The following is a 19958-nucleotide window of genomic DNA, read 5'->3' as shown; positions in this document are numbered from 1 at the left end:
ACTATAAACAAATGCAACACATAACACCATATTTTGTTAACTTGAAAATGTTACAAATCTTGATGGGAAACAAGATACTAGGGGGGGTGGGTTTGAATCAGGATCTATAATGTTTTTAACTTATAAAACAATTCACACCTAATCCATCTCATATCTCATATCTTATACCATATAAATATAAATATGCAATGCTAAAATAAAATCTATCTAAGAATAGCATCCATGAAAATCATCAACACATAACACAATGATTTTGGTTACCCAAAAACACTTCAATATGAAGGTAAAAATGGGGTGGGGATGAAACCCACAAATCTTCATTGTTGCAACAACAAAGTTAACCTATTAGGGTTACAATTTGACCATATTAGATGATCTACCCTATGAGGGGTCTTCTCTATCAAATATGTTTAAGACTATTAGGTCTAACCCTATTAAAGGATTTTATACTTATAATTAAGTAAGGACTCTATTAGAAGATTTGAAATAAGTATGTTAGAACCACTCTATTAAGATATTTACCCTAAGTCAATATGTTAAAATTGATTCAATACTTGAAACTTTGATTTGGTCTGAAAGCTAATTATGAGTCTCTTCTCTTCAAAGTCTCAATTTGATCTCCTTATTGGATATCTTTGTTCTTTCCTTCACTACTCTGGTTGCACTATTTGAATTTACTTTTAGACTTATCCTTCCTTCTCTCTATACTTAGCTAATTTTCTCCTTCACTTTGCTTCCATTTTCATATACAGTTCTCTATATGTTTTTCTTTCATTTTATTGATCCTATTTCTCCCCCTCTAAAATATAAAATCCTTGAAGGTTCTAGATTAGGATCAGTGATCCATATTTCATCATTTTTTCATTTTCCATTCTGATTTTCTAATTGGCTACTCTACTTGCCTAGGGACTAATACCATCTGACAAAATGCATAATTTCCTCCTTAATTATCTCTTTGATCCTTAAATGTTGTGTAGAGGTCATCTAGAATGATTTACATAAGTATTTTTGCAATTAAAGACTTATATGTCAATACTAGTTTACTTGGCACTTGAATGTTGTAACACTCAGTCATAACTAGCATTCATGTGCTGTCACTCGACTTCTAAAAACTTAATATATTCTATCACATGACAATAACTAACTCCTTTCTTTCTCAATGTCAACTAAATTACTTGACTTGTATGCTTTCTCGACATGTGTTGACAAATAAACACATCTTGTGCAGCTCGACCTTCTCTAGATGTCTCAAGCGTAGTGATGGCCATCTAGCATTGCTTTAGAAATGACTAATTTGTTAGACACTAATAGGCAACTTAGGCTTAGAGATCAACAATATCCCCCTTTGACATTAGTGGAAAAACACTTTGTCATGACATAACTTTGCATGTAAAAGTAATACTCCCCCTGAGATTGTAATCCATTCTACAAAAAATTTAATCTTTGCTATACAATATGTACATGTCTAGAATCTCTGAAGTCTTTGATGTTATTTTATCTGATGATTTTGTCTCTAATTTTTATTATATTCTATATTGCCCTTATCTATCATGTGGATATTCCCCCTTTTTATTTCTAGACATTTCTTCCTTTATTTCCTCTTGATATATTTCTTACTATATTTCCCCCCTTTTTGTCACTTATAGCATGGGGTTTGCTGGGGCTATCTTTTACTTGTCAAAAAATGTTTGTTGAGTGGCCAAAATTTCTTCAAGTCATTTATTCCATCTATCTCTTGTAGATTCCATGACTTGAATTTGAATCTCTAGCTCAATAGCTAAATTAGTTAAGCTCTCAACATTTGAAATATGTGTGTCTTTCTTCAATATAATCATATTTGTAGACAAATTCTTTTGAATAATCTCCAAATGTGAAAATAACACAAATTTAATATAAATCAATTTGATCCTCATACCATTGTCTCTAGCTAGTAACTTGGCTAACCTCTATTGATCAAATGTCAACTTATTATATGAAGGCAAGCTTAAACTTGTGTCCTTGCCCAAAGAATGTGGAAATGCCTTCATATTTGCCTAAATTATATCAATTGATTGTTGATTCCCCACTATGAAGAATTCAACATCACAAATTTTCTTATATAAAGAATGAATAGTCTATAAAATTGTTTCCATCTATGTGACTAGATTAGAAATGTTTATTTGTTTATGTACAAGTTCCCTAGAGACTTTATCAAAAAATTTGTGCTCAAACTTTGTCTCAAACCATTGCATTAATTTATCATTGGTCTAATATCATCTTTGTGAAATTGTTCAACTATATACACCAAATGATCTAAAATTGGATGTTAAATATTAACATCAACGATTTCAAATCCATCAACAAAAATGTCTTTAATATTATGTAATATCTACTTATTTTTTTGCTCTCTTTTGAGTTGTTCTTTCTTTTCCTTACCACTCAGCAAAGTTTGCAACTCTTGCATTTGTTCCAACGTCAAATTATTTAAGTCACACATGGGTAAAGTGATTACCTCATCTAGAATTATTGACTCCTCTTTTAGGTCATCTGATTGTGCTATTATTTGAGATAAATGACTTGTATCACTGGGTAGTGATAGATGTAATTGGTTACCCTTTTCAATCAATCTATATACATGTGTATGCTCCTATTAAGGAGACATAACCTATTATTCAAGTGTAACACTTAGAACCTCAGTCGACTGAGCACTCCATAGTTGTATAAGAGATTTGGTAGCCTCTTGTTCTTTGAGTTTCTTGACTTCTTTGACCATTTTGTTACCATTTTGTTTTCCCTCTCTTCTTCAACCTTCTTAATTGTATGGCCCATTAGGATACAAGTGAATTTTGGAAGCATAATTATAACCTTTCCTTCTTTTAGACACTTGTTTTAATAGGAATTAATGTAACATCAAGATTATTGGTTTTGGCACCTTTAATCCTTGGATAATTCTTGATTTGTAATAATACTAGATTAGTGCATAGTAAAGATGTATCCGGTTAAAAAAAATTCAAGTCTTCTTCTATCAACACATTCTAGTCTTTGGAAATGAATTAGAAATGTCCTCAATTGTGAGAAGATATTGTTGTTCATAAACTTCTACTAATTTCTTGATTTCTTTTGCAAGTTTTGCAACATTTTTTGTGTCATCCTCTTCTTCCTTAACTTCTTCACCTTGTTCTTCTCCTTCCTCAACTCCTTATTAGCTGATGGAATAAGAAAATAAAATTATTCCCATATATTTATGCTCTCTTGTTCAATCCAGTGAGCTTTATTCATCAAAATTTTATAAGCCCTCTCCTTAGGCATAAAGTTTTTCACAAAATCTTTTAGTTCAATAGATATATGTGTCTTTCCTAAATCTGACATTGTTTGTGATAAAGTGGTCTCCCTAATCTGTCTTTCAGTGGATAATGCCCACTTCCACTTAGCATCAATTTTATTATATAAGTTTTGTGGAATGCCCTGACCTAACTCTATAAGTGTAAATTTTAATTGTATCATCATTTCTATCAAAGATTTTTCAATTTCTTCTTGATCTTATTTATTTAAGGAATCAAAATTGGTTTCTTTGAATCCAATCAAACTTGCTAATTTACAAATATCTTGACATACCTTATCTACAATCATATAAGCTGGTCTCAACATAATCTAAAATTTTCTCAGATCGTCAAACTTTGTTTCTTCATCATCTTCTTCCTCTTGTGGTATAACTACTTTCCTCTTTAGCCTCTTAGGTAAGTTCTACTCTGGTGAACTGGTCAATTTTCTCTTTGTTGGACTTTCTTTTGGTTTGATAACTAGGGGGCTAAGTTGTCTTTGATCTCATTATTATTCTACTTTTTTGCTCTTCGTGTGTGACAACTTTTTGCACACCTATCTTGAGATATTCTTTCACCTTTAGATCAACAATTATTATTTCCGTGTTCTTTGTTGTCTTGGGCTTGGTAATAGCTAGCTCTTTGCCTTTACATTCTTTGGCTTCAGCTATATTTTCAGATTCTTTTTCTTCATCATCTTTGCCCTCAAGACCTTTAATTTCCTTTGTTATTTTCTTACCTTTATTAGACTCGCTTCTGAATTTATTTGAGCCTTTATTATCTCATATGTCTCAAATGGCTCGACATTCCCATCAATATCTTCTAATAAAAGTGTAGTTACTATTGTGGTGACTTCATCAACATTTACTTCATAAGGCATTAGTCTTAACCACAAAACTCTAAGTAGTAAAGTTAGGGCATAAACACAATCTATGTCTACTATGAAACATATATTATCATAATATTTATCTACAATGGATTTAGGAATCCACATACAATTTCTCATTTTATTTTTGAATTCCTCAAAATGGTTATCCATAATTGCCTCAAAATTTTCTCCTAGCTAAGTTATCAAATCATTTATTTTCTCCATAGTTGGCCTACTTCTATCCCATTCTACTATGTCGATGGTAAGAAATGAACTTTGTACATAGAAAAATATATAAACTAACAAAGATCCAAACTTAGATCATGTATTCTTCACTTTCCTTATAGCTCCAAGATTTGTTTGAATTATAAAAGGAGTAGCTAAGAGGGGAGGGGTGATTCAATTACTACCAAAATAAATCCTAGATCCCTTAGATGTCAGTACAAAGTGAAAATTAAAAACTAAATATTGCTAAAGCTTGGTAAACACATATAGAATGTTGTAACTTGGTAAATGCTTGACATATAAACTTTAAATGATATCTATTATTACCATTACTTTAACTTAGTTGCAAACACATAAAAGAAGATAGATTGAACACATTTGACACCAATATTTAACGTGAAAACCCAATTTGGGAAAAACCACCAATTGCAACTAGTTACTATTTTCACTCTTCTGAAGTGAGCCCTATTAGGAGCCAACCCTATCAAAGGTTAAAAAATACACTGTTAGGTGTGACTCTATTAAAGGATTTAATCACCCTATTAGTAGTGGCCTTGTTAGAGGTCTTTGTAATAGAATTGACACCTTGTTAGAGGATTTGCAAATAGTTGTTAAGCCAACTCTGTTAAGAGATTTAGATCACTACTACAATGGTTAGAGAGTAACAATGAGATGACCTAATTTAAATGCAACTAAATTTCTGATTACATATCTCTATTTTGGCTTGTACTTGATCCTTCTCAATCGAATATAGCTTTTCTACTTCACAAGGATATTTTACTTATCCTTCAAATTCACTTCCTCTTCTCAATCATTGGATCTTCGATAACATCTTCATGCTTTCCATTCACCTCATACCTTAAAATCACAAACTTGACCTTATACTTGTATCTTCCTCTTTGTCAAATAGGCTCAAATACAACTTAGAATAATTAATATTCATCACCTTAGTTAGCTGGAATCAATAGATAAATCAATTAAGCTTACTATGCCAAAATAAGAAAATCCTTCGTTAGTCGACCCAGCTCGGTAGAAACTAACTTAGAAATAATTTCCTTTGTTAACCAATAGAAGCTCGATTAATACTACAAAATTTTTGAAAATCCTTTGGCAATTGAGTGAGATCAATTAGCACTAGTTCCATCCAACTTTCCTTCATTAACCAAGTGAGCTCATTTAACACTCACTTTATGCATACTTTCCTTTGGCACCTGAGTGAACTTGGTAGACACTGCCTTTTGAACTAGGCAATCAAAGGAACACTCAATAGACACACAAAAATATCTTCACTACCTAAGTGATCTCAGTATATACTAATTGATAATGATATGACATTTCTGTAACATCAAAGACAACACATAATTAATCAATTATATCCAACAATCCCCCTCTTTGACAATGATGACAACACAACATGTCATAACATAATGAAATTGTGGATTGGTTCTTTGAGAACTCCCTCTGTCAATATGAACTCTTTCTTTCACTAGATTCTATCTATAACAACTACTACCAAGTTCATTCAAAACTTTCTCCCTCTTTCAGAAAACTTCTTCTTTGGAAAACTTCTCCCTCTTTGGTTCCTTACTTTATTCTGTTTCCAAAAATTTCTCAGAGATATGACAATAAACTTCTCCCTCTTTGACAACACATGTCAAAGATAGAAATTCTATTAATACTAATGTACCTTAAGTACTAATTCATTTGTAATATGCCCTTGTTAATTTTGCACCAACTAATTGATCTTTAATAGGTTCTGGTCGATGCATCACGAAGCTTCATTGAGTGAATTTTAGATAGGAGAATGACCCCTAACTTACCTCTTAGATACAAAAATTCATCCTTGGGTAAATATGTTTGCAATTTGTTCTTTTGAATTAATATATTCCAATCTAACTTCTTTTTCTTGCATCAATTCTCTTAAGAAGTGATATTTTATTGCAATGTGCTTTGTTTTGGTATGCATCATTGGATTCTTTGATATGTTGATTGCACTGGTTTTATCATAGTATATGAATATTGGATCCTTTTTCTCTATCTTCATTCCTTCCAACAATTGTTTGAACCAAATAATGTTAGAATAATTAACTGCTACTGCCACACATTCTGCGTCTATTGTGGATTGAGATATAGAATTTTGCTTCTTGCTTGTCCAATACACTAATCTTTTACCAAGAAAGAATGCTTCACCACTAGTGCCTTTTCTATCATCAATACTTCCTACCCAATTAGCATCAGTAAATACTTTCATGTCCAAATTTCCTCCAAGTTTATACCATAAACCATAGTCTTCAGTACCTTTTAGATATCTCATGATTATTTTGATTGCCATCATGTGATTTTCCTTGGGATTTGCTAAGAATCTTGCTAGTATTCCAACTGCTAGAGCAATATCAAGCCTTGTATGTACTACATACTAAAATTTTCCAATCATTGATTTGTATGTGGTCTGATCTACTTCTTTGAAATCATCATTTTTAGAGAGCTTATGTTTAATAGACATAGGAGTTCCAACTAGTCTTGAATCTTCCATTCCAAACTTTTTAAGTATTTCTTTGATATACTTAGATTGAGTGATGTAGATACCATTTTTGTTCTATTGTATCTGTAATCCAACAAAAAATTTTATCTCACCAAACATAGACATCTCAAATTCTTTACTCATTTCTTTTTGAAATGCTTTGCACGAGTCATCATTTCCTATAAATAGAGTATCATCAACAAATATTTCTACCAACATAATCTTCTTGTTTGATTCTTCCTTGATATACAAACTACTATTATCATTTTCCCTTTGAAAGCCAATCTATACCAAGTAATTATGAAGTTTTTCATACCAAGCTCTGGGAGCTTTCTTGAGACCATATAATGGTTTGTGTAACTTATAAACCATGTCTCTTTTGCTAGGATCTACAAAACCTTTTGGTTGTTCAACGTAGACTTCTTCATCAAGAATTCCATTCAAGAATGCAAATTTGACATCCATTTGATATACTTTAAATCTTTGATGTGTTGCATATGCTAGTAAAGTTATAACACCTTCTAGTCTTGCCATAGGAGCAAAAGTTTCACCATATTCAATACATTCCTCTTGAGAATAAGCTTTTCAGACCAATCTTACTTTGTTTCTTGAAACTTTTCCATCTTCATTCGGCTTATTTCTGAATACCCACTTTGTACCAATTACACTTTTATCCTTAGGTCTAGGAACAAGTGTCCAAATTTGGTTTTTTTCTATTTGTTCTATCTCTTCTTTCATTTCTTCAGTCCAACTTTCATTTTTTTAGAGCATCTTTAACACTTCTAAGTTCAAATTCAGCTAGTAAACATGTACCTTTTAATTTTCTTCTTGTCATTGTTCATCAAATTTGTCTCCAATGATCTGATCGAGTGCATGATGCCTTCTAATATATCTTGCTAACACATGCTCTTTGGGCTTTGAATGAGTTCCACCATCTTAATCTTGAATTTTAGTTTCAAGCTCAGGTCCTTCTATCTATGGCTCAGGTCCATCAGGCTCAGTTTGAACTAGCTTAGTAGTCTCTGATTATGACTCGAGTCCTTCTAACTATAGCTCGGGTTGGACTATCTACAACTTAGTAACTATTGGAGATTTTGGGGACTTGGGAGATGAAGCTTCCTTTCTCTTAGATAGATTTGGTAGGATATTAGGTTCATAGTAAAAAAATCTTCTCCAATCTTCTAGCTCCTTGTTGCTTTCTTCTTCACTCTTTTCTACAAAGTCATCAATTCTAACATGTGCACTTTCTATAATCTTATGAGTAGAAAAGTTCAAACATTTGTATGCTTTACTTCTATAGGAATATCCTAGAAATATGCCTTCATCACCTTTTGCATCAAATTTTCCTTTTCTAGATTCTTTGAAGATATAACATTTGTTGCCAAATACTTTCAAGTAAGTTACATTAGGTTTGTAGCCATACCATAGCTGATAACGAGTTTTTTTTTAATCTTTTTTCAACTATACTCTGTTCAAAGTATGAACTATAGTGCTGATAACTACCTTCCAGTATTTGAGAGCAACCTTCCTTTCAACCATCAGGGTTCTTGGACAATCTATGATAGATCTGTTTCTTCTTTCAGTTATACCATTCTGTTGTGTTGTACCAAGAGATGATACTTTTCTTTTGATTCCTCTTTCAATGTAGAAATTATTGAATTCATTGGAGATGAATTCACCACCTCTATCTGATCTTAAGCATTTCAACCTCTTTCCAGTTTCCTTTTCTACTCTTTCCAAATACTATTTGAATTTTTGAAAGGCTTCTAATTTTTCATTTAGATACATTACTATCATCATTCTAGAATAGTCATCAACAAAAAGAATGAAAAACTTTTCTCCACTATATCTTTCTATTCCAATAAGTCCACATAAGTCTATATGAATAATTTCCAAGACTTCTTCTGACTGATAGTTTTTGCTTTTGAAACTAGTCTTCCCCATCTTACCAATTTGGCAATTCTTTCATAGACCCATGTCAGGTTTCTTCAAACTAGGAATGCCTCTTAACCTTTTATGTTTTCTTATCTTAATTAGATTATCAAAGTTTACATCACATAACCTTTTTTGTTATAACTATCTTTTCTCTACTTGAGCAATAAAACATGAACAATCGCTAAGATCAAGATAAAATAGATTACCTTTTGTTTGCTTGCCAGATCCAACCAAATTTCCTTTTCCATCTAGTAGTTTGATCTGTCCATTCATGAATTCTACCTTGAAATCAAATTTAATCCAAATTTTCCACACTCAATAGATTATATTTTAGTCCTTCAACCCAATAAGCATCGTCACATACAAGTTCTTTAGTAAATGAAATACATCATTTTGCTTTTATGTTACAAGGTTCATTGTTTCCAAATCTTACACTACCTCCATCATAATACTTCATGTGCTCAAATTTTTTGTCTCCACTCATATGATGTAAATAGCCACTATCAATAATCCATATATCATTTTTTCTAACATGAGAGATAAATTCCATCTTATCTCCTTCATCGTCAAATTCATCTTTCACAACAATATATACAATTTCATCTACACTATAATTAAATCTTTAGCTATAAAACAAGATTTCTTACTTTTTTCCTTCTAGTCCTTGTAATTTTTGGAATCCTTCTTTCTTTTGTGCTTATTTCTTTTCTTCTCATCCTTGATTTCCTTATTTGGACACCTAGCAGCAATGTGATGAACTTCTTCACAAGAAAGGTAGATCAGAGGAACTTTACCTTTGTACTTTCCTCTATCTTTGGAATACTTTCTTGCAAGTAGGGCTTCAACATCTTCAAGATCACTATCTAAACTTTCTTTTGATGATACTTCTTCTTCACTTCCTGATTGACTGGATTTTGATTTCTTACCCTTTTCTTTGAGTGAGAGACTAGCTTTAAAAGTATATTCAATAACCTTTTAACTAGGAACATAGTTATCAAAATTATCTAACTCAAAAGCTATCAATCTTCCAACTGGAGAATCCATAGATATTTTATTATTTGGATCACATCTCATTTCTTGAATAGAAAATACTCTAATTACATAAATAGTAAGAAGAGTTCTAAGTACCTTTCTTACAACTATTTTCTCTTCAATGGGTCCTCCAAATGCTTTGATTGCATTTACACTTGCTTTGATTCTTTCCACATATTTGGCAATGTTCTCATCTTCTCTCATTCTCATCTAATCAAAATGACCTCTAAGACTTTTAGCCTTAGCTCTTCTTATTTTTTCATCTCCTCCATATATATCTTTCAATTTAATCCATGTCTCATAAGTTGTCTTGCACTAGTTGTCTTTATCAAATTTAGCATAACTAAGAGTAGATGCAATATCAATCATCATGATGTTATGATTCTTCTTTTTAGCAATATCTTCAATAGATAATGTTCTAGTAGGAGTCTTGTATTTAGTATCAAGATATTTGCATCCTAAGTCACTGGTGGTAGCCAAGTGTAATCTCATAAGTCTTTGCCATGCTACAAAATTGTCTTTGTTTAGCTTAGGAATTTCTCTTTTGTAAGACATCTTGATCTTTAGCTTAGGTCCTTGAAACCTTCTCTGCAAGAACCAAATCTCTCATACCAATTTTTGGAAATATAAGAGGAGTAACTAAGAGGGGAGGGGTGAATTAGTTACTACTAAAATAAATCTCAGATCCCTTAGATGTCAATACAAAATGAAAACTAAAAACTAAATATTGTTGAAGCCCTGTAAACACATATAGAGTGTTGTAACTCAATAAATGCTTGACATATAAACTTTAAATGTTATCTATGATTAACATTACTTTATTTAGTTGCAAACACATAAAAGAAAATAGCTTGAACACATTTGACACTAAGATTTAATGTGGAAACCCAATTTGGAAAAAACCACCAATTGCAACTAGTTATTGTTTTCACTCTTCTAAAGTGAGCCTTGTTAGGATCCAACCCTATTAAAGGTTACAAAATACACCACTAGGTGTGGCCTTATTAGAGTTTTTTAGACAATTCAATAGAACTGCCACCTTGTTAGAGGATTTGCAAATAGTTGTTAAGCCAAATTTGTTAAGAGATTTAGATTACTGCTACAATGGTTAGAGAGTAAAAATGAGATGACTTGATTTGAATGCAACTAAATTGCCAATAATAGATCTTTGTTCTAGCTTGTACTTAATCCTTCCTAATCAAATATAGCTTTTCTGCTTCACAAGGATATTTTGCTTATCCTTTAAATTTGCTTCCTCTTCTCATCATTAGATGTTCAATAACATCTTCATGATTTCCATTCACCTCATACTTTGAAATCACAAACTTGATCTTATACTTATATCTTCCACTTTGTCAAGTTGGCTCAAATACAACTTAGAATAATTAATATTCATCACCTCAGTCGATTGGAATCAATAGATTAATCAATTAAACTTACTATGCCAAAATAAGAAAATCCTTTGTTAGCCAACCTAGCTTAGTAGAAACTAACTCAGAAATGATTTTCTTTATTAACCAATAGAATCTTGATTAACACTACAAACTTTGCAAAAATCCTTTGGCAATTAAGTGAGCTCAATTAGCACTGGTTCCATCCAACTTTCCTTCATTAACCAAGTGAAATTTCTGCATATTTTCCTTACGCACCTGAGTGAACTTGGTAGACACTACCTTCTGAACTGGGCAATCATAGGAACACTCTATAGACATACAAAACTATCTTCACTACCTGAGTGAACTCAGTATATATTGACTGATAATGATATGACATTTGTGTAACATCAAGTACAATAATCAATTGTATGCAACAAGATTCTTTGTCAATTTTTGGGGTTGCAACTCAGCAAGATCATAACTATGATCCTTTTTAACAATTTTGTAGCCTAGTTCCATTGCAATGCATGACATACTATTCAATTGGCTTGACTAATAAAACTTATGTGAAATCACTCTTACTTCAAATTTGATAATAGGGTCTTTAATCCAATTGATTGACATGCCTTGACCGTTCCATCTAGCTTTTGTCAATTTCTCAAATTTATTTCTTAGTATGCATCTTATTGACTTTGGTCTATCTAGGGTAGGGTATCATGTTACTCTGTGTATGATGGCCTTGTTGATATTAATTGGATCACCTTGCAACAATACCATCATGTTATGAGTATGGCTCCATACAATCTTTATCCGTTCCACTTTGAAAACTTTTGAAAAACCTAGGGTATGGGTAAGCCCTTTCTCAGTAACAATCTTATGCTCCTCCTTTAATACTCCATTATTACACAACTTCTCATAAGTTTCTCTCAACTCAAAATCTCCAACTTCTTTGATTTTGCACATGTAACAAGTTTGTACTCTTGAATTGCCAAAACCTTTGGTGGAATTGACAATAGAGTGCCAATTTCATCTTTTGTTTCTTCAAAATTTGAACAATTCTATAAATTAGGTGGGGTACACTAATTGTTCCTCACAATTTTTGCATTTTTCTCCTTTAGCATTTCACTTGTAGTTGCAATTGATGTCATTTCAAACTAGGGTTCTGAAACAAACTTTTCTTTTAACAACGCCAAAAAATAACTCACTCAAAAATAAATCTTTCACTTATTGAATTCTATCAAATCGCCAATGATACACAATGATTTGCTTTCTTTGTTGCTAAATTTTCCTTGATTGCCTCTAAATCACTTATGCACTAGAATTCACTTGGTAAAGTGAAAAAGAATGCCCAAATTTGATATATACCTTCATTTTTTCCAATTAGGTCTACAATAAATGCATTTTTACTCTAGTAAGTGCATATATTTGCCTCAGCTTTTTGTACTTCTTTTCAAATACTCAATCACCATTTCCTTATTTGATTAATAGCAATTCACTTAGGCAATACATTAGCTCAATCATCATAAGAGCTCGGTCTATTCTACAATGCTTAGTCAATATAGATTGAATTAATAATGCTCAACACTTAGTAGTAAAACATATTTCATTACCCAATACTTTTTTTAGATTTGTCCTAATGCATCTTGATTCATGTTGATATGGACTTTTAATCACTTACTTGTTAGGAACTATTGTATAATATTTCATTAAGTATATAATCCCTACATACCTTCTTTTGTTTAGCTAGATGAGGTGTGATCACCTAATCCATTAGATTGGGTGATCTCAGCTTTTCTTTCTCCAGTGCTTCTAGCTTCCACTATTTCTTTCCATGTTTTCCTCATCTCAACCTTCCCTTTTCCTTTGTTTTTCAATTGTTTGGTGCTGGTTCTTGGGTCCTGCAGTTCTTACTAACATGTCTAACTTTAAGACAACTGAAATAGACTAAGTTTCTATTCAACCCTTTCTTATAGTGTCCTTTGAAATGTGTCTTTATGCATTTTTTTGCAATGTGCCCATACTGTCTAGAATAATGATAATTATACAATTTTTTTTAATCTTAATTGTAAGAGTTACCTTTCTTAGGTGTATGTGTTTTTTTATTAGGTGTCCATTCAAATTTTTCCTTGGATCTACATTCATGAGCTCTATGTTCATATTTATGAAAATTATAACAATGTCCTTCAAATCTAGGTGTAGTGGGTGCATTACTTTTCTTTGTTCTGCATTCATGTGCTTGGTGTCCTTTCTTCTTATAATTAAAACAATTACCAGTAAACTTAGGTTTAGGCTTATGCATACCATTTTTGCTCCTGCATATGTTGGCAATGTGTCCAAGTTTACCACAATGATGGCAAGTAGGTTTCCCTTTGGATTTTTCATTTTCTTTCTCTCTACTCTTTTATGACTCCCACCTCAATGGCTAAAGAGTGTTTGTCATGTCCTAGACTAGAAGTATCACTAGATGACCTTGGTGATCTCATAAGTTCTTCAACGTATTTGATAGATTCATTTAGTTTGTTCATTCTTTCCAGTATTTGTTTCTTAGACCCTAATTGATGTCTTACCTTATCACTTTGTAATTTTATATTTGTGATCTCCATATCCTTTTTGTTCATCTCCAAATTTGTAATTAGTAACTAGTCTAGCATGTCCACCTAATTTTTTGTGAGCTTTTGTACCTCAAATGATCTTTCTTCAAATCTAGAAACCAGTTGTCTTTTATCTTCCTCGGCCATGATTTTGTCTTCTTCTACTTTCTTCTTTTGCTCAGTTACTTCGCATAATCTAGCTGATTAAATTTCTTACTCTCTTTTGAGTTATTTGACTTCTTTATTTAGAATGTTATTCTTCACTAGTAGATCTTCTATTATTGCATCATTTCCATCATTATTCCCATTGTTAAGAAATTCTTGTGTATCAACTTCCTTTCACTGTGTATCATTTTTCTAAATGGCCATTTCTTTCCTTTTCTTTAAGGATTTCCTTAACTCTTCTTTTTGTCCTTCAAGTTGTTGCAGTATGATTTGGATTCTAATCATTTGGTTCTCAATGATTTTTCCCATCTTTTATTCTTGCATCTTCAAGATATGATCCTCTCAAGTTGTTAGACTTTGTTCAAGAGAACTAGGTTTTGATACCAATTGTTGGAAATATTATTGGGAAACAAGAGACTAGGAGAGGGGGGAAAATCAGGATTATAATGCTTTTTACTAATAAAATAATTCACAGATAATCCATCTCATATCTCAAATCTTATACCATATAAATATAAATATCTAATGCTAAAATGAAATCTATCTAAGCATAACATCCATGAAAGTCATCAATACATAATACAAGGATTTTGGTTACCCTAAAACACTTCAATATGAGGGTAAAATTGGGGTAGGGATGAAACCCACAAATCTTTACTGTTGCAACAACAAAGTTAAGCTTTTAGAGTTACAATTTAATCATATCAGATGATCTACCCTGTAAGGGGCATTCTCTATCAAAATAATTTAAGACTATTAGGTCTTACCTTGTGAAAGGAATTTGCACTTACAATTAAGTAAGGACTTTACTAGGAGATTTGAAATAGGTTTGTTAGAACCACTTTGTTAGGATATTTTCCCAGACTTAGTCTATTAAAACTAATTCAATACCTAACCCTTCAATTTGTTTTGAAAGCTAATTATAGATCTCCTCTATTCAAAATCTCAATCTAATCTCCTTATTTGATATCTCTATTTTGTCCTTCATTTCTCTAGTTGCACTGTCTAAACTTACTTTCAGACTTAGCCTTCCTTCAATCTATACTTAGTTGATTCACTCCTTTACATTGCTTCCTTTTCCATATATTCTTCTCTATATGGTTTTCTTCCATTTCACTGATCCTAGGTCCTCCCCTTCTTAAATAGACAATCCTTAAAGTTCTAGATTAGGATCAACAATCTATATTTCATCCTTTTTCCATTTTCCATTTTGATTTTCTGATTGGTTACTCTTCTTTCCTAGGGATTAATACCATCTAAAAAAATGTTTAATTTCCTCCTTAATTATCTCTTTGATGCTTAAATGTCATATAGAGGTTAGATAGAATGATTTACCTAAGTTTTTGTACAATTAGAAACACATATGTCAATATTAGTTTACTCAATACTTGAATATTCTGATGTGATCACTTAGCTTCTCAAAACTTAATATATTATTTCACTTAGCAATAACTAACTTCTTTCTTTCTTAGCCTCAATTGAATTACTTGGCCTATATGCTTACTCGACATATGTTGACAAATAAACATATCATTTGTAGCTTGACCTTCTCTGGATGGCTTGATCATAGTGATGACCATCCAATGCATCTTTGGAAATGACTAAGTGTTAGACACTACTAGGAAACTTAAGCTTAGATATCAATAGGAAAGACCTAGCCAAGGGAAAACCCCAGTGGGGATGGTAACCTCAAAATGATCCTCTAATCAAAAGTATCTTGTGAAAGATATTGACCTTGTTAAGATTCTATTACATCTGTATAGCACCTCGATCCTTATTAGAGGACTAGGCATTATTAGAAGCCTCAATCCTATAAGGAGTTTTTATTGTAATAAAAAACTATGCAAGCTAAGCCCACTACCCAAACATGCAATATACAATGATATTTAGTATACAAAAGAGTAGATACAAAAACCTCTTTACATCTATTGATATCTTCAATATCTAGTATAATCTTTTAGCTCGCTATATACAAATTTCATACTCTACCCTTTTACTAATTTATTATCAAATTTTTCATCACAAAACAATCAAATACTTATCACAATAACCATACTTCTCCTTGCATTCAAAAAAACTCCTTTGTATCACATTATTTCATAATAACCTGCATTGTCAACTTTCATACTTGCCAAAATACAAAAATATATATTTCTCAATTGGGATTAATATCTAGGATGTTGTCCCTATTTGGTCAAGTAATTATTTTGATATGCAAAATTATTCCTTAACATAAAATACTCAACCCCTTGTCTTTATCCTGCTTTATCAACTCATTACTACAACTGGAAAAACTACAATAACTTTGTTCATAATGAGTGTACAACTTTGCACTCTTAGATGTGGAATCCTCATACTCTATTATATCTATCCTCAAGTGTACATGTGTCAGTATTACCTTAGTTAATCATGTCAGTCAAAATAGTTCCTATGTTGACAGATAAACTTTGTGATACTTAGTTTTCTAAGTCTGACTATCAAAACTTCATCTTCGTGATTTTCTCACTTGATATAAAATATATGTTTCCATAAATGACAACCTTATATCATCTACCCTATCCAAATTTCTAGCAATCTTTTCCTTTTGCATTGATGGAAACATATGGGAAAATTGGCTAAGTCCCAAAAGAAAAATTACAAAACTTGTGAATCTTCACATGCCCATTACAAAATTTGTAAAAACTATGAATCATTATCTTATTTATACCATCATTACATAATGATACTCCCCCTTTGACTATGCTCTTACTTTTAATTCCCTTATACATTTTTTCTTACTATACTCCCCCTTTCACATCAATGACAAAGGTGGTGTCAAACATTATTTACAAATCAAATTTTTACTGTTACCCCCTTTCTTTATGCTATTGAGTTTGATATCCATGCAATACAATAAAAAAAACTTGTCTTTAGATTCTTGAAATAATTTTCCCAAGTTTCTTGGACTACTTCAAATATACTAACAATAGTGCATATTCCATTTGATTCAACTTCCATTGCATTTAAATCTAAATGCACAAAGTTTTCATATGATGCCTTAGCCAAAAAGTATTCATCCAACTACTTCTAAACATTACTAAATTTCAAGGTTAGATGCTCTCTCAACAGTGAAAATATTCTAATTATTCTTTCCCTCTTCATCTCTATCAGACCTATATCATCATAGATCTTTCTAATTCTTCTCTCTAAGTCCACAATCTGCATGTTAGGTAGCTGCAATTCATTTGCAATGCTTTGTAGCTCTACCTAATTCTCTTTCAACTCCTTATCAACTTACTTGATAAAACTATATGGCAAGGTGTATTATCCATACAAAGTCTTTCCTTCAACTAAACATCTATTAATTTGTGGTGACTGATCAGGGAAGTATTGTACATACTTCATAAATTAATAAATAGTTTGTGGCTACTATTCACCAATTGGCTATTATTTATTCACCAATTTATGGCCAACATGTTGTAACGAATTTTAACCCTAAATCAACAAAAATACTTATATAAATTGGTTAGGAATTTTTCATTAGGTGTGATGTGAAAATTGTTTCTTGCAGTGGTATTGAGCTATAAGGGATATCAAATTGTAATTAGTGGATCATAATAATATTAGAATTGCTTTTTGGTGGACGTAGCCTAAGGATTGGGTGAACCATGTTAAATCTTGGTGTTTTGTGTTCTCTTCTATGTAATCTATTATTTTTTGATATTGTTTATATTTGCATGTAATTTTTATTTTTGTTTGAGGTTTTGTCATAACAAGTGGTATCAAAGCCAGGTTGTCTTTTTAGTTTTCCTCTGCAGGAAAGTCTCACGACTAAGTGGAAGTCTCACGGTTGAGTGGGAGTGATGTCAGATGAGGGTAAGATAAGGGTTGATAAATTTAATGGTTAGAACTTTTAGTTATAGAAAATGCAAATGGAGGACTATATTTATCAGAAGGATTTATGGAAGCCATTGGAAGGAAAAACTAAGAACCAGGGAACCATGAAAAATGAGGACTGGGATATTTTAGATAGAAAGGCACTTGAAAGAATTTGATTATTCTTGGCACCATCAATGACATTTGACATTAGAAAAGTGAAGATGGTGGAAGAGTTAATGAAAACCCTAGTGAAATTGTATGAAAAGCCCTCTGCTTCAAATAAGGTATTCCTCATGAAGCATTTATTTAATATGAAAATGTAGAAGGAGGATCTATTGAAAATCATTTAAATGAGTTTAATACTGTTAATAGTTAGTTATCTTCTATGGGTATTAATTTTGATGAAGAAATTAGGGCTCTCTTGATTTTGTGTTCTTTGCTTGAAAGTTAGAATGGCTTGGTAATGGCTATGAGTAATTTTGTTTCTTTGATCTAATACTCTAAAATATGGTCATGTGATCAGTGTTATTTTGAGTGAGAAAACTCATAGGAAAACCTCAAGTGGATTTACATTAGGAAGTTCTTTGAATGCACAAAGCAAAGGTAGAATGATTGAAAGAGAAAATAATTTTGGAAATGAAGGGAAAAAGGTCTCAACTGAGAGGACCAAATGATTTCTAGTACTATGGGAAACCAAGGCATAAGAAGAAAGATTACTAGACACAAAAGAAAAATGGAGATAAACCAAAAGGGAACAAGGAGGAAAATGTGATCAGTAAAAAATTTGAAGAGGATTCTTTTCTTCTATCTTCAAAAAGTATTGATGATTCATGGGTTTTAGATTCTGGTGCATTAGTTCATACTACTCCTCATAGAGGTTATTTCATTGATTATGTCCAATAGAATTTTGGGCTTGTTTATTTGGGGGATAATAAACCCTGTGAGATTTTTGGAAAAGGAAAAGTTAAGATTAAGTTGCAAAATGGGAATCATTGGCTACTACATTAGGTAAGACATGTTCCAACGCTGAGTAGGAATTTACTTTTAGTAGGGCAACTCGATGATGAGGGTTTTGTAGTTATTTTTAATGATAAAAATTGGAAGGTTTCAAAAGGTTCTCTTAGAGTAGAAAAAGGTGTGGAAGTAGGCACCTTATATATTTGTACAACTCATATTGTTCCTTCTACTTTGATTGTTTTAGAGAAAAATGAATGTTCAAGAACAATTTCTATAGTTGAAAAGGGAGAACAAATAGTTGTTGTTGATTCTGATACAACATTGTGGCACAACAGAATTAGGTGCATGAGTGAGAAAGGTATGAAATTACTTCATTCAAAGAAATTGTTACTAGGTCTGAAATGTGTTTATATGGATTTCTATGAATGTTGTGTGTATGGAAAAAAAAAAAAGACAGTGAGTTTTGTGAAGACTAGGATGGAAAATAAATGTGAGAAATTAGAGCTTGTGCATATAGATGTATGGGGACCAGCTCAGGTATCTTCCCTTGGTGGCTCTCATTATTATGTTACATTTATTGATAATGCAACTAGAAAAGTATTGGTTTATTTCCTTAGACATAAATTTGATGTATTTCAAACTTTTAAGATATGGAAATGCTTGGTTGAAAATGAGACTTGTAAGAAATTAAAATGTCTCATATTTGATAATGATGGTGAGTATTATAGTCATGAATTTGAAGATTATTGCTCCACTAATGGTATTCATAGATAGAAAGTTGTTCCAAGGATTCCATAGGAAAATGAAGTGGCTAAACACATGAATAGGACTATAATGGAGCATGCAAGGAGCATGAGGTTGAATGCAGGGTTGCCCTTAAACATGTGGGTAGAGGCTATCAATACTACTGTATATTTGATTGATAGAGGCCCCTCTACTCTCTTGGGTTGTGGTATTCTAGAGGAAGCATGGACTGGTAAGAAGGTGAGTTATTCTTTTCTTAGAACCTTCAGTTGTGAAGCATTTTCTCATATATAATTTGAAAATAGAGCCAAGCTAGAAGCTAAGTCAAAGAAATGTGTATTTTTTGGATACGGCATTGATAAATTTGGCTATAGGCTTTGGAATTTT

Source organism: Cupressus sempervirens, chromosome 4 (assembly GCF_028749045.1).
Source record: "Cupressus sempervirens isolate cs-2001-9-10 chromosome 4, ASM2874904v1, whole genome shotgun sequence".
Classification (NCBI taxonomy): domain Eukaryota; kingdom Viridiplantae; phylum Streptophyta; class Pinopsida; order Cupressales; family Cupressaceae; genus Cupressus; species Cupressus sempervirens.
This window is presented reverse-complemented; position numbering follows the sequence as displayed.